Here is an 11,359-nt window from a genome sequence, read left to right as displayed (position 1 = left end):
CAAATATACCAAGCACTTGCAAGAAGGCAAGAAAAGTCTTCACTAAAAAAAAATAACAAGAGAACATAGCTTAGCTTGCTAAATGTGTCAGGGCCAGGGGTATTACTAATATTAGTCACAAACCTAATTAGCTATGTAACAAAACAAAAAAAACTGCAGCCTTTTAGCCACTACTAGAACAATATATCTGACTGAGTGATTCATTCATTCATGTTGCAGACAATATCTCTTCAGGCTGGGCCATGACCCTAATAATGTGGCTAGATGTTTGACCCATGACAAGAATTAACCAGGCCAAAGCAATTCATACTTTCATCACTTTTTTCAAACACAAATGTGCAATATATAATGTATATATTAGATGTATACTCATATATGTATATAAGTATATATTCATATACAGTACAGGCCAAAAGTTTGGACAAACGTTCTCACTGAAGGCATTCTCACTGAAGGCATAAAGGCATGAACACATGTGGAGTTATGTACTTAAAAAAAAAGGTGAAATAACTGAAAACATGTTTTAGATTCTAGTTTCTTTGCTCTGATTACTGCTTTGCACACTCTTGGCATTCTCTCGATGAGCTTCAAGAGGTCGTCACCTGAAATGCTTTTCCAACAGTCTTGAAGGAGTTCCCAGAGGTGTTTAGCACTTGTTGGCCCCTTTGCCTTCACTCTGCGGTCCAGCTCACCCCAAACCATCTCGACTGGGTTCAGGTCCGGTGACTGTGGAGGCCAGGTCTCCACTTTTTGTTAAGTGCATAACTCCACATGTGTTCATTCATAGTTTTGATGCCTTCAGTGAGAATCTACCAATGTAAATGGTCATGAAAATAAAGAAAACACATCGAATGAGAAGGTGTGTCCAAACTTTTGGCCTGTACTGTATATTTGGGCATAATAATATGTGTCTTAGATTGCTCTGGAATGTTAAAAAAATGTTCAGTTACATTTTACACAATCTAACGCCCAACCCAGGGGCTCCATTCCACTAACCTGTAGCGCAAATCTATTTCGCTGCTGCATCAAGAACAAAGGAAGACAACAGCAGAACAGTGCATGATGCTGTCACGTGGAAAAGCCGTGTCAACACTGACCTTTCAAACTATCAGATCCTGCCAGTGAACTCAGAAGATAAGAAGATATTGATCTACCTTTTTTATTTCTATGGTCACCCCTTGAGCCTTAAGCCCAGTGAATGTTTTGCAAATTGTCTCCAGGTAAAGCGACTGTTCATTTACACTCATATATTGCTGTGTTACACTACCTTCTGTCCACTGATTTCCTATAAGAAGGAAAAGAGTGACTGTTGCTTGGGAAACAAGTGCCCCATGAAACACTTTGTACCCACTTCCAAAAATAAGGGCAAAATGCAATGAACATGGATAGATTGTCTTTGCCAGCCTGCATCTCTCCTTCATCGCTCCACTCTCTGCTATTGTAAGATGTGGTGAGAGGTTAAGTCACAGCTCTTCAATCACTGCCATTGAATCTACGTTGATTGCAAGGAGAGGCATCGTCTAGGAAATCCCCTGTCTCTCTCATGTCTCTCTGTCACACTTTATTTTGAGCGGTTTTAAATTTCACCATGTTACACCATGTTGTCGACTGTACAAAACCAAAAAGCCCAAAGCAATTACGTCACTCCTGATGAGGTGACAGATAGCATCTCAGACTTTGAGATGGTCCAGCCCACAGCTGTAATGGCACGATTATCTGGCTTCATTGTGACAGGCCTTAAGGGGCCATCAGGTGCTCTTTGGAGTTACCAGGGTACTGCTTATTGAGACACAGCATCTCCAGAAAGCTGCACTGTCAGACTGAAATGGAGAAAGAGACACTGTATTATGCTTCGCTTTGTGGAAGCACTAACCAGTGATTTTCCAAATAGTACTGTACATCACACAGCAGAGGTGCTTTATATTGGCTCCATCCATCTGCTTCTTTCTCTCTCTATCTCTCCCTCTCCCTCCCTCCCTGCATATACTTTAACCACCTGGTCTGCCTTACAGGCTCAGCAGTGGCTCACCTGTAACATGCTCGTTAATAAGAATTAATTTGTAAAAACTTGGACAATAAAGCTTACAGAAAGCTTACAAAAAAAAAACAGTAATGAATTCATTCATCACTAGTTATAGGTTTTAATTGTGATGGGATTTACAAGGTAAGGCGAGCCCCTGAAAAGGAGACATTTGGATTTAAAAAATTGTCACCTTTGTTGTATTTTATTGTTTTCTAAAAAAATAATAACATCAATATGTCAATGTTGTATGTTTATTTGCTCTCATTGTATTGAGCATCTGAATATCTGTCTCCATTTATTGTGAATTGGATATATTAAATAGAACTGTTTTTTTTTTTTTACAAAAACAAACAGGCCATAGCAACATAGAGTTAGTCTTTTTTATTTAGTTAGTCTATTTACCTATATCTAAAAAATGCTATTTGCTCTTTCAATTATATTTATTGACAATTATCAGTTTTTTTTCCACATTATCTGTGCATGATTTACATATGCATTTTATTAGGGACCCGAGGTTTGGCTTCATGCATCACTATATTGATGTACAATGTGAACTGAAAAATATTCTCATCAGAATGTTCGTTTTAATTATTAGAGTAGAAGATCCCCCGTGTCTACAAAGAGGGTATGACACCTCTATGCCGATGGGATTACTTTGCTAATGGGCACACTAGACAAACTATTACTGTCAGTTTTCCTCAGATTGTTGCAAGCACTGAGGAGGAACTCGGCAGCATTTGTTTTCTTGTTCATTTCCCTGCCTGCATAGTTCACTGGCCAAACGAAACATAAACTTCGCTCGTGCCAAGGCTCAGCATCAATAACCACTGAGAGTAAAATGCTCTGCAGCCACACATGTGGTCTACATTATTAATGATTTTCTCCAAGCACATCAACCATTTCTCACCCAGCGTTTCTCACCGACGAGGGAGAGGAAGGAAGATAAAAGAATGAGACAGAGAGAATGTGGGAAAAGGTCAGTACAAGAAAGAAAGAAACCAACCCACCTTTAGGTGCCACCGTCCCGTTTTTGTGAATTTGCAAGGTGAATTTGTGCAAATTAGAAGGGGAAATACAACCATGAGAAAAAAGGGACACTGAATAATTGCACTAATTTCCCTCTTTCAGTGTATTGTTTATCTAGTAGTGAGTACTTTGTGCACCTTAATGAATGAACCTTTGGTGGAAACCTGCATACGGGCATTTAGCATGAGCATGAATCAGGAACAGCTGGCATTGTGAGGTGATTAGAAAAGAATGAAGGTCCAAATTAAAGAAAATGGTCTTAATTAATTTGATTAGGACAGTGGAAAGACTCCCAGGAGGGAACTTTTGCAACTGTAAATGAAAGTTTGGTGACTGGTTTGCTGTTGGAGGGCAGAAGGCTGTTCATGCCATTCTTGCTGACCCTCATAAATGTCAAGAACCCTGAGTCAGACATGTGCACCTAGTGTGCAATGCTTCTGATGTTCAATTAACATTAACACAGAATGGACGCCTGGCTGCCTAGCTCAACTGTAGAAGGTTCCAACCCTGCACATAACCCTGCCAGGTATTTACAGTAATTACCAGGTCCTCCATACTGATATGAATAGAGAGAGAAACCAACCATCAGTTCCATAGGTTATGGCTCTGTTGAATCATGCTGACTGCACACGATGGCAATTTTAGTCATGCCCTGGCTAATCAAATGTTGCACAAAACTGTGGCCAACAAATCAGAAAAATAGTGCTAATACTGCCTTTTGGCATTGTCATGCAATTCAATATGTTTCAATAAACCCTACAAACTCAAAGACAAAAGGTATGATTTAGCTCTGAATGTGATTCCATTCTTGCTTTCTTCATTTTCATGGAGAATGAGATGCGTTTGGGTGCTGGCAGTAATCAGGGCCAATCTCCAAGAAACATTCAGAGGTGATAACTCCCATTTGTAGACTGGCGTTCCTACTCTGTGGGATGATAATGTGGTATGAACTGAACAAGCCCTTCCTGTCTCTAGTGTAGTGATTGCTAGCAATGACTCTCAGGAAAGGGTGCGCGAAACAGGGGCACGACTGTCAGCCATTACCGGAACCAGGCCTGCCAAACAATTACTGAAAAGCCTTCAAATTCAAAGTAATTTTGTAATTATTTAAAAATGTGTTTCAACACATGAAACTCCTGCTCTCTGTCTCTCTCTTGCTCTCTCCCTCTCACTATCCATTAAGATCTGGGATGCAGGATTCAGGCATGGTCCCATAAATTATGTATATGTATATAAGTATGTCAGGCTTTATAGAACCCTATATTTGCATCTCTTTCATCTCATCACTCTCCACAGGGTTCTGATGAGAATTCACTGAAGGAAAGAACTTACTGTAGACCACCAAGGATTCACGGTGAAAACTATTCAATGGAAAGGCATCATGCAAGGACCATCTGTGCTGCAAATGACTGTAGACCTGGAAACAAAATGGCTAATGTCCTTTAGGAAATATATTTGTGTGTTGTTTCTTGCTCAGGTAACTTCCAAATGCTCAGCAGGAATATGCATCTCTGAAGGGTCTGAAGGTGGCAATGGGACAGCCTTTGCTAAATTGTGTCAAAGATGCTTTTGGAAATGAATGGTCAGCAGAAGCTGACCTTGCTGTTTCATCTGATTGCAGGTTTTAGTTTTGCATGGATCCTTTACCATTTTCCTGGCATGCTGGCAATAATTAACGAATTTTTTATAACATCATTTCATATTAACATTACAAGCCGGCAAAGGAGCATCACTTAATTGTCGGGAGCACATGCTCAACATGAAAGCAAAAAGGGAACCAGCTGTTAATGAGAGGAACCTTTGACTGATGCAGTCATTTCAGTCTTAACCTTGGGCTGAATAGATGACAGCATCCGGCAAATGCTACAAGCCAGCATGCATCTTGTGTTGAGCAGATGCATTTTCCATTTTAAAATGACATTAGGGGTAATGGTATCTTCAGGTTTTCCACTCATAAATCTCACTTGGAAGGACTTTGAGGCAACACCTGAGTGTGGGGAGGACCACAGTCCATTAAAAGAGCAAACAAAATCTGTTCTTTTTTAACCCTTCAAGGAAAAGGTGATGCTGCCTGAAGTTTTGAGATCCATGTTTAGGGTGGTAGTAGCCTAGTGGGTAACACACTCGCCTATGAACCAGAAGACCCAGGTTCGAATCCCACTTACTACCATTGTGTCCCTGAGCAAGACACTTAACCCTAAGTTGCTCCAGGGAGACTATCCCTGTAACTACTGATTGTAAGTCGCTCTGGATAAGGGCGTCTGATAAATGCTGTAAATGTAAATGTAAATGTAAATGTTTAGCTTTTTCACTTACAGTATTGCACTATATTGTTGACTTTTTTATTTTTTGGGATATGCAGTAAATAGCTTGAATAAAACTTGTACACAATGATCACTATACAAACATGACTATATAAACAAGATATTTGTAGAATTGTAGGCTTTATGTAATTAAGTAGTTTACCAAATGTAAATAAAAGAGCAATTAAGATATTACAATAATGTCAAATCAAAACAAATCATTTGATTAAGATGTGATATAAATCTATCGGCCACAACTCACTAACAAGTAAAGTGAATGACATTCATTATCTCATAATGTTGTGGCTCATAAGTGTAATACTTGTGTATTGGTACCTACCAAGGTTAAAAAGCCACACAGAGCTTATCTTTTTCCAAAAACATTGCTAATGTCAGATCTTCAAAGGTTTGGCTTGTGACCCTTTTTTCTAATTTTCCGCAGGAAGCATGGTCAACCAACAGAGTCTGGATGGAAACATTGCTGATACTGAAGCCTTCTGACAACAGTCTTAGCAGGAAAGTGTGAACCTTAGGAGGCTAAGCGTTTGGAGATTAAAGGCCCATCAACGCAGGCTATGGCTCATATGGCTCGTATGACTAAGGGCTTTGTTCTGTGCAAGGCTTCCACCTCCAAATGTCAAAATGATTTAGTAATTATCATATAAAATGCAGCATTGCTTAAATTAAAAGATACAAGCCCACATTACAAGCCCACAGTAATTTAACTCAATGGAAAATAAAACATTAAATTACTCTGCAAATGTTGCATAGAATATTATACTTTTGGGGTCTGTGCTGTATTTGAAATTTATTGTGTTTTGTTTTTCCCCACACATCAGAGCTCTGCTCAGTATGTGGGTTTAAGTATTTAAATAATGCACATTGTGAAGAGCAAATCTCCTGTCCCCCACATTCTGACAGCCTGACAATGATGCCTTGACAGCAAGTGTCTGAGTCCCCCTGACAGCCTGACAGCAGCGCTTCATGATGTTAATGGTCACTGTAGTTTAAGCACACGTCTATTTTGTGTATTTTATTCTGCTTGAGCTGGAAGTTTTTGCTCAATGTTTTGTCAACATGTTGATACATTATTTGTTGGGACATGAATTTTTGCTCATTTTGTCATCGTCAGATTAGAATTAATCAATACAATGAGCATTGCTTTCCTATGACTAATTTATCATTATGTGGGGCTACAGCCCAAATTCAATTGTTTTTTTTTTTATGATCCCATTTTTATGATGCCATCAACATTGTTTATGCATACCAGAGAAAATACTGACGGGCTAAGTTTTTGGAAATATGATGATAAAACAAAGACAAACAAGGACATGAGGGAAGAGGGAAGCTTCAGTTTACTGCACTAATTCCTGTATGTTTGGCAGCCATTCATTTATGACTCAATAACTCTAAGAGCTATAATCAAAGGTGTAATACACAGACTTATAGGGATTCCATCACATTCAGACAAAGGCCATATAACCATCATTGCTGCATGAAACTGAGGAAGGGAACAATACTTGCAGTTCTCATGACTCTGAAGGATGCTTCTCTGCTTTTACCTCTTGTAACAAGTACCAGAAGCATGCACTGCTGAATCAATAACTTGGCAATTATGTTTAACCAACAGAACAGATCTATAAAGCTATCAACTGAAAGAAACAGCAGAATAACAAAGGAAACAGACTCAGTTCAGACAAGTTCATTTGTTATTTTGAAGAAATGTTGGAATTGAGATTAATTTGAGTTTATCTCTTACGATAGAAATGGTCTCGATGGCTTTGATAGAATTCTGTTGGTTTTACATGCAATGTGTATAATAAACAAAAGGCTCCACTGAGAAATTATGTCAGTATAGATAAAGTCTATTTTCAGTCTCATAAGCGTAATCCAACCCTCTGTGTCATACATGGTGTGCATCTGACACTTCGTGAAACGAGGACAGTTCTCTGTCTAATGAGTGGCGCAGTGCTACAGGATGATCAGAAGCAGCCAGTGAATGCCAAGCAACAACAAGACAGTTCATCTACTGTACATCCATGAATACTGATGAAGCATGGCACAAATGCCGTCTACTGCAGCTCTAATGCAGCTATTACTCTTATCCTTGATCATTTTAAATCCTACAATGTCTGTGGAGCTCTGTGGAACTATTAAATATTGGACATTTTAGAGCCAACAGTATTTTGTAATCAAAAGGGGCAAGAGAGTTCATCACTTATTTGCACCATCACTATAGGAATAGCAAATAATGAGATGTGTTGTATGAATATTATGCTTCTGTTAGCAGTAGAACCAACATGTTGTGAGTTCAGTTTTTTTATTCATTTCCAATTCTTGTGGAATAGTGAATTTGATGCCATCTGCTCAGACACAGGGTTAGAAGCAGGGCATGCTAACCATGCTGTTTCTTTTGGCACAAGTCCCCAAAATGTTCCACTGGATCCTTTCCCCCCTCAAATTAGCTTTCTACAAGTAAGCAGAGAAATTAAATATTAGTCAGACACATACACGCACATACACACACAATACTTAATTGCTTTACTTAGCCTTTTTCCTCTTGGAATTGGTAATTGGTTGTCATGACAAACACTACACTGAGGCAGCATGTGCGCAAAAAAAAAAAAAAAAACCTAAGCCGTTGTGGCCAGAATTGACTAAAGGTCTATTTCCAGCTCAGTCCTGGCACATCCCCATGTGCCCTTTGTATGTGTAGTGAGGGAAAACACTACACATATTTCTCCATTTTATTCTAATAAGGACATCCATTTTCAGTAGTGCAGAAAAGAGTAAAAGTAGGGCATGCTCCGTCTCCTGAGCAGGAGACAGAACAGGCATGACTAAGAGCCCTGGCAAAAGACATTTTGACACTTGTCACATCTGGGGATTGGGTTTAAATTCCTCTTGGCTATTTGGGGGAACCAGGCTCGGCACAGCAGATTAAAGCACCTAATGTTTTTGAGCTGTGTCAGTTCAGCCATGCATATTCATGGCAAAATCAAACATGTATATGTGTTGTCTCACTCTGGTTCATCTCACTAGTGTGCCACAGATGGTGACTACTGCATAAAGAGTTTTCATTCTTGTTTCAATGATCAGAAATGCACACTTTATTCTAACCTAATCACTGTAAGGAGATGTTTGAGTTGCTGCTTTTGTAAATTACAGATTGGGGTCAGGGAATTTCCCGAATTGGTGCAACAGGGATGGAAAACTGTGATTTGTTGGTTATAATGATGCATGCTTCCGGTGTCCACGTCCACAGTGCTAAAAGCCTGAGGAACACTGATCGGTGACCTTGCTCTGCATGACTGTGTCATCGTTTCAGGCTGCACCCTGCTCTCCAAGAGGCAGTTCAGCCGGTTCTGTTGAACGGTCTCCCACTCTCCTGCTCACATCTGTGACCCTGTGCATTACTGCAGCGATGGCTAACCTCGTCCATGCAGGCATCTGCGTCAGTGGCCCTGCAAACAGTCTCAAATTAGACATCGCCCCCAAATCATCCTCACTGAAGTCTTTCAGGACATGGCAGGAAGATCCTTCTTATATGTGGCCAAGGTTAGTGACAAAACTCATTCCTTTCCTGTTAATAATATTTTGGAACATTTGACATGCTAGAACATGTAAAAAATTTTGTTTTTTTTGTTGAATAAAAAAAGTATAAATCATTATATATCATTTTAAAATGTTAATAAGAATAATTTTTAGCTGCACTGGTAATCTAACTGCAGAATTTCTAAAAATGTATTTATTAACAGCAGAAATTTAGTTTTTTTTTGTTTGATTGTTTTTTTTTGGTTTAACCAAAATGCAGGTCTTGCACTTTATATGTAATACTTTGACAGAATAGTCGTATTTCCCTCGTCTATTAAAGGAGCTTGTACAGGTTACACAGCACAGCAGAGCTCAAATGTTGCAGCAAATGCTGAGAATTACATTTCTGTCTGAAAAGCTGCTATTCCCTGAGCCATTTTTTCATTACAGAAATATTCCCCTCAGAACCTCAACACACAGCCTGTAAATATCTCCTATAAGGCAGGAAACACCCTGTGCAATTCATTTGTTGGAAGACATGATTGTGGCAAGAATAGAGGCATGGGTTATCAATCTGATCTTCATGGTTTTGTGATTAAAGATGATCTAAAATATGTACTTAACAATGCATGAAATGACACAGGCCATTATCCCTGGGTTGAGATGATTAGCAGTTCAGTCTGATGGAAGCTTTAATGACCTTAAGACAACAATCCACCTCAGAGGATAAAGATACCCATTTCAGAGGATGTGTTTTCTCTCATTGTTAATTTGCTAATGTAGAATATTTATAATATGTTTGTGCTTCACTGACTCTTTTTGTAAAAAAAAATGCATAGGTCATAATTCAGAATGATCCATCGTGATCCGTTGAGTACTGCTTGCATTTAAAGTGCCCAACAGTGCCTGCAGATCGATATAAATGCCACTCTCAGTGTAACAAATAAAGAGCAGCTTTACAGTCCAATCAAGCATGGCGTGACGACCCCCTGAAAGGACATCACACCCCTCACAAATAAATCTGGAAGTAATTAGCTCCCCTTTTTCTTCTTACCTCGCTTCCACTCAAAAGGCAAGGCCAGGGAAGTTTACGTGTGTGTGTCATGATCCAGTCCGGCAGGGGCCGCTCCGGGTCCGGAGTTTCATGTTGGACCTGTGTTATTACGTTTGCTGATTGAGTTGACCTGTGTGTGATTGTATAAAGCTGTCTGTTCGCTGTCGGGTCATTGTTTGGTGATGTTTCCCTTGTCCTGTCCACCATGTATTAAACCCCTGTTTCGTGACGTTGTGCGTATGCGTCCTTCTTCCACGCCATGTCCAGCCATCGTGACAATGTGGCACATTTCACAGACAGTGCAAATTTAGATTGCACCCCTAAGCACTCCAGGAATCACAATCAAGCCCTCTTTAAATAAGCAATCATGCACAATAGGAGTGATGTACCCTGAGGTAGTAGGCCTAGTGTAATTACGGTGTAATAATGTTAATTTGGGACCATAAAGACTGGAGAACATTAGATTCTATGAATCTGCTTCTCTATTCTAACTACAAATAAACAAGTGTCAGCAATAGTTGATCTAAGACAAAATATAAACTTTTTATATGCCGTTAGCAAAGACTCATTAGCAATAACTGATCTGATGTTAAATACAAGATTTACATTTTTTGACATCTTCTCAGCATAATGGGTTCGCTTTTGGCTAGGCTAATGGTGCAGGCTTGAAGGAACGTAAATGTTTCCTGTTTGAGTCTCATTTCTTCTATGAGAGCAAAGGTCACACGGCACTTAAACCCCTCCTCCTATTGAGCGGTGCATGAGACATGATGGGTCGCCATAGCAATGAGCATAACACACGGGAGCAGATTTATTCAGGTGTGACATAACTGTCTTGCATGGAAACCAGTTTGATAGATCACAAAACAAGATGGCAAACACACCGTTTGCCTCTCGTTCTCACCAGCCGCCCCCACACCCCCTTTACACACTCAAACACACACCTGCTCACCCACTTAGGACGTGGAGGGGCAATACTTATTGGACATTTTTGCCTGTTCAGCCTTTGATGGGTGTAGTTCATCCGAATTCACGCGAGCCAGTGGCTAAACAAAACCAAAAAAAAAAAAAGAACGACGCAGAAGCGTCAGCTTATAACGGGTGGCGAGAGGAACAGGACGCGAAGCAGGGGGCAGACAGCGATGAGTCGGAGCAGTAGTACATACGACACTCCCCGTGACCCTGCTTCATGATCTCAACAATACCCAGCACACCAGCACCAAATAATCACCGCTGCTCCCAACAGCCATCGCTCGGCAGATCTGTAATAATGCGCGGGGTACGGAGGGGGGCAGCGCCAGAGGGGCAGAGCCATTTCAGTTGTTATTGCGTTTTTTTTTTTTTTTTTCTTCCACTGCAAGTCACATTTTGAGTGTTTTTGTTATACATTTGATTCCAGGTGCACAACGTGGAGAAACT

Source organism: Denticeps clupeoides, chromosome 8 (assembly GCF_900700375.1).
Source record: "Denticeps clupeoides chromosome 8, fDenClu1.1, whole genome shotgun sequence".
NCBI classification, from domain to species: domain Eukaryota; kingdom Metazoa; phylum Chordata; class Actinopteri; order Clupeiformes; family Denticipitidae; genus Denticeps; species Denticeps clupeoides.
This window is presented reverse-complemented; position numbering follows the sequence as displayed.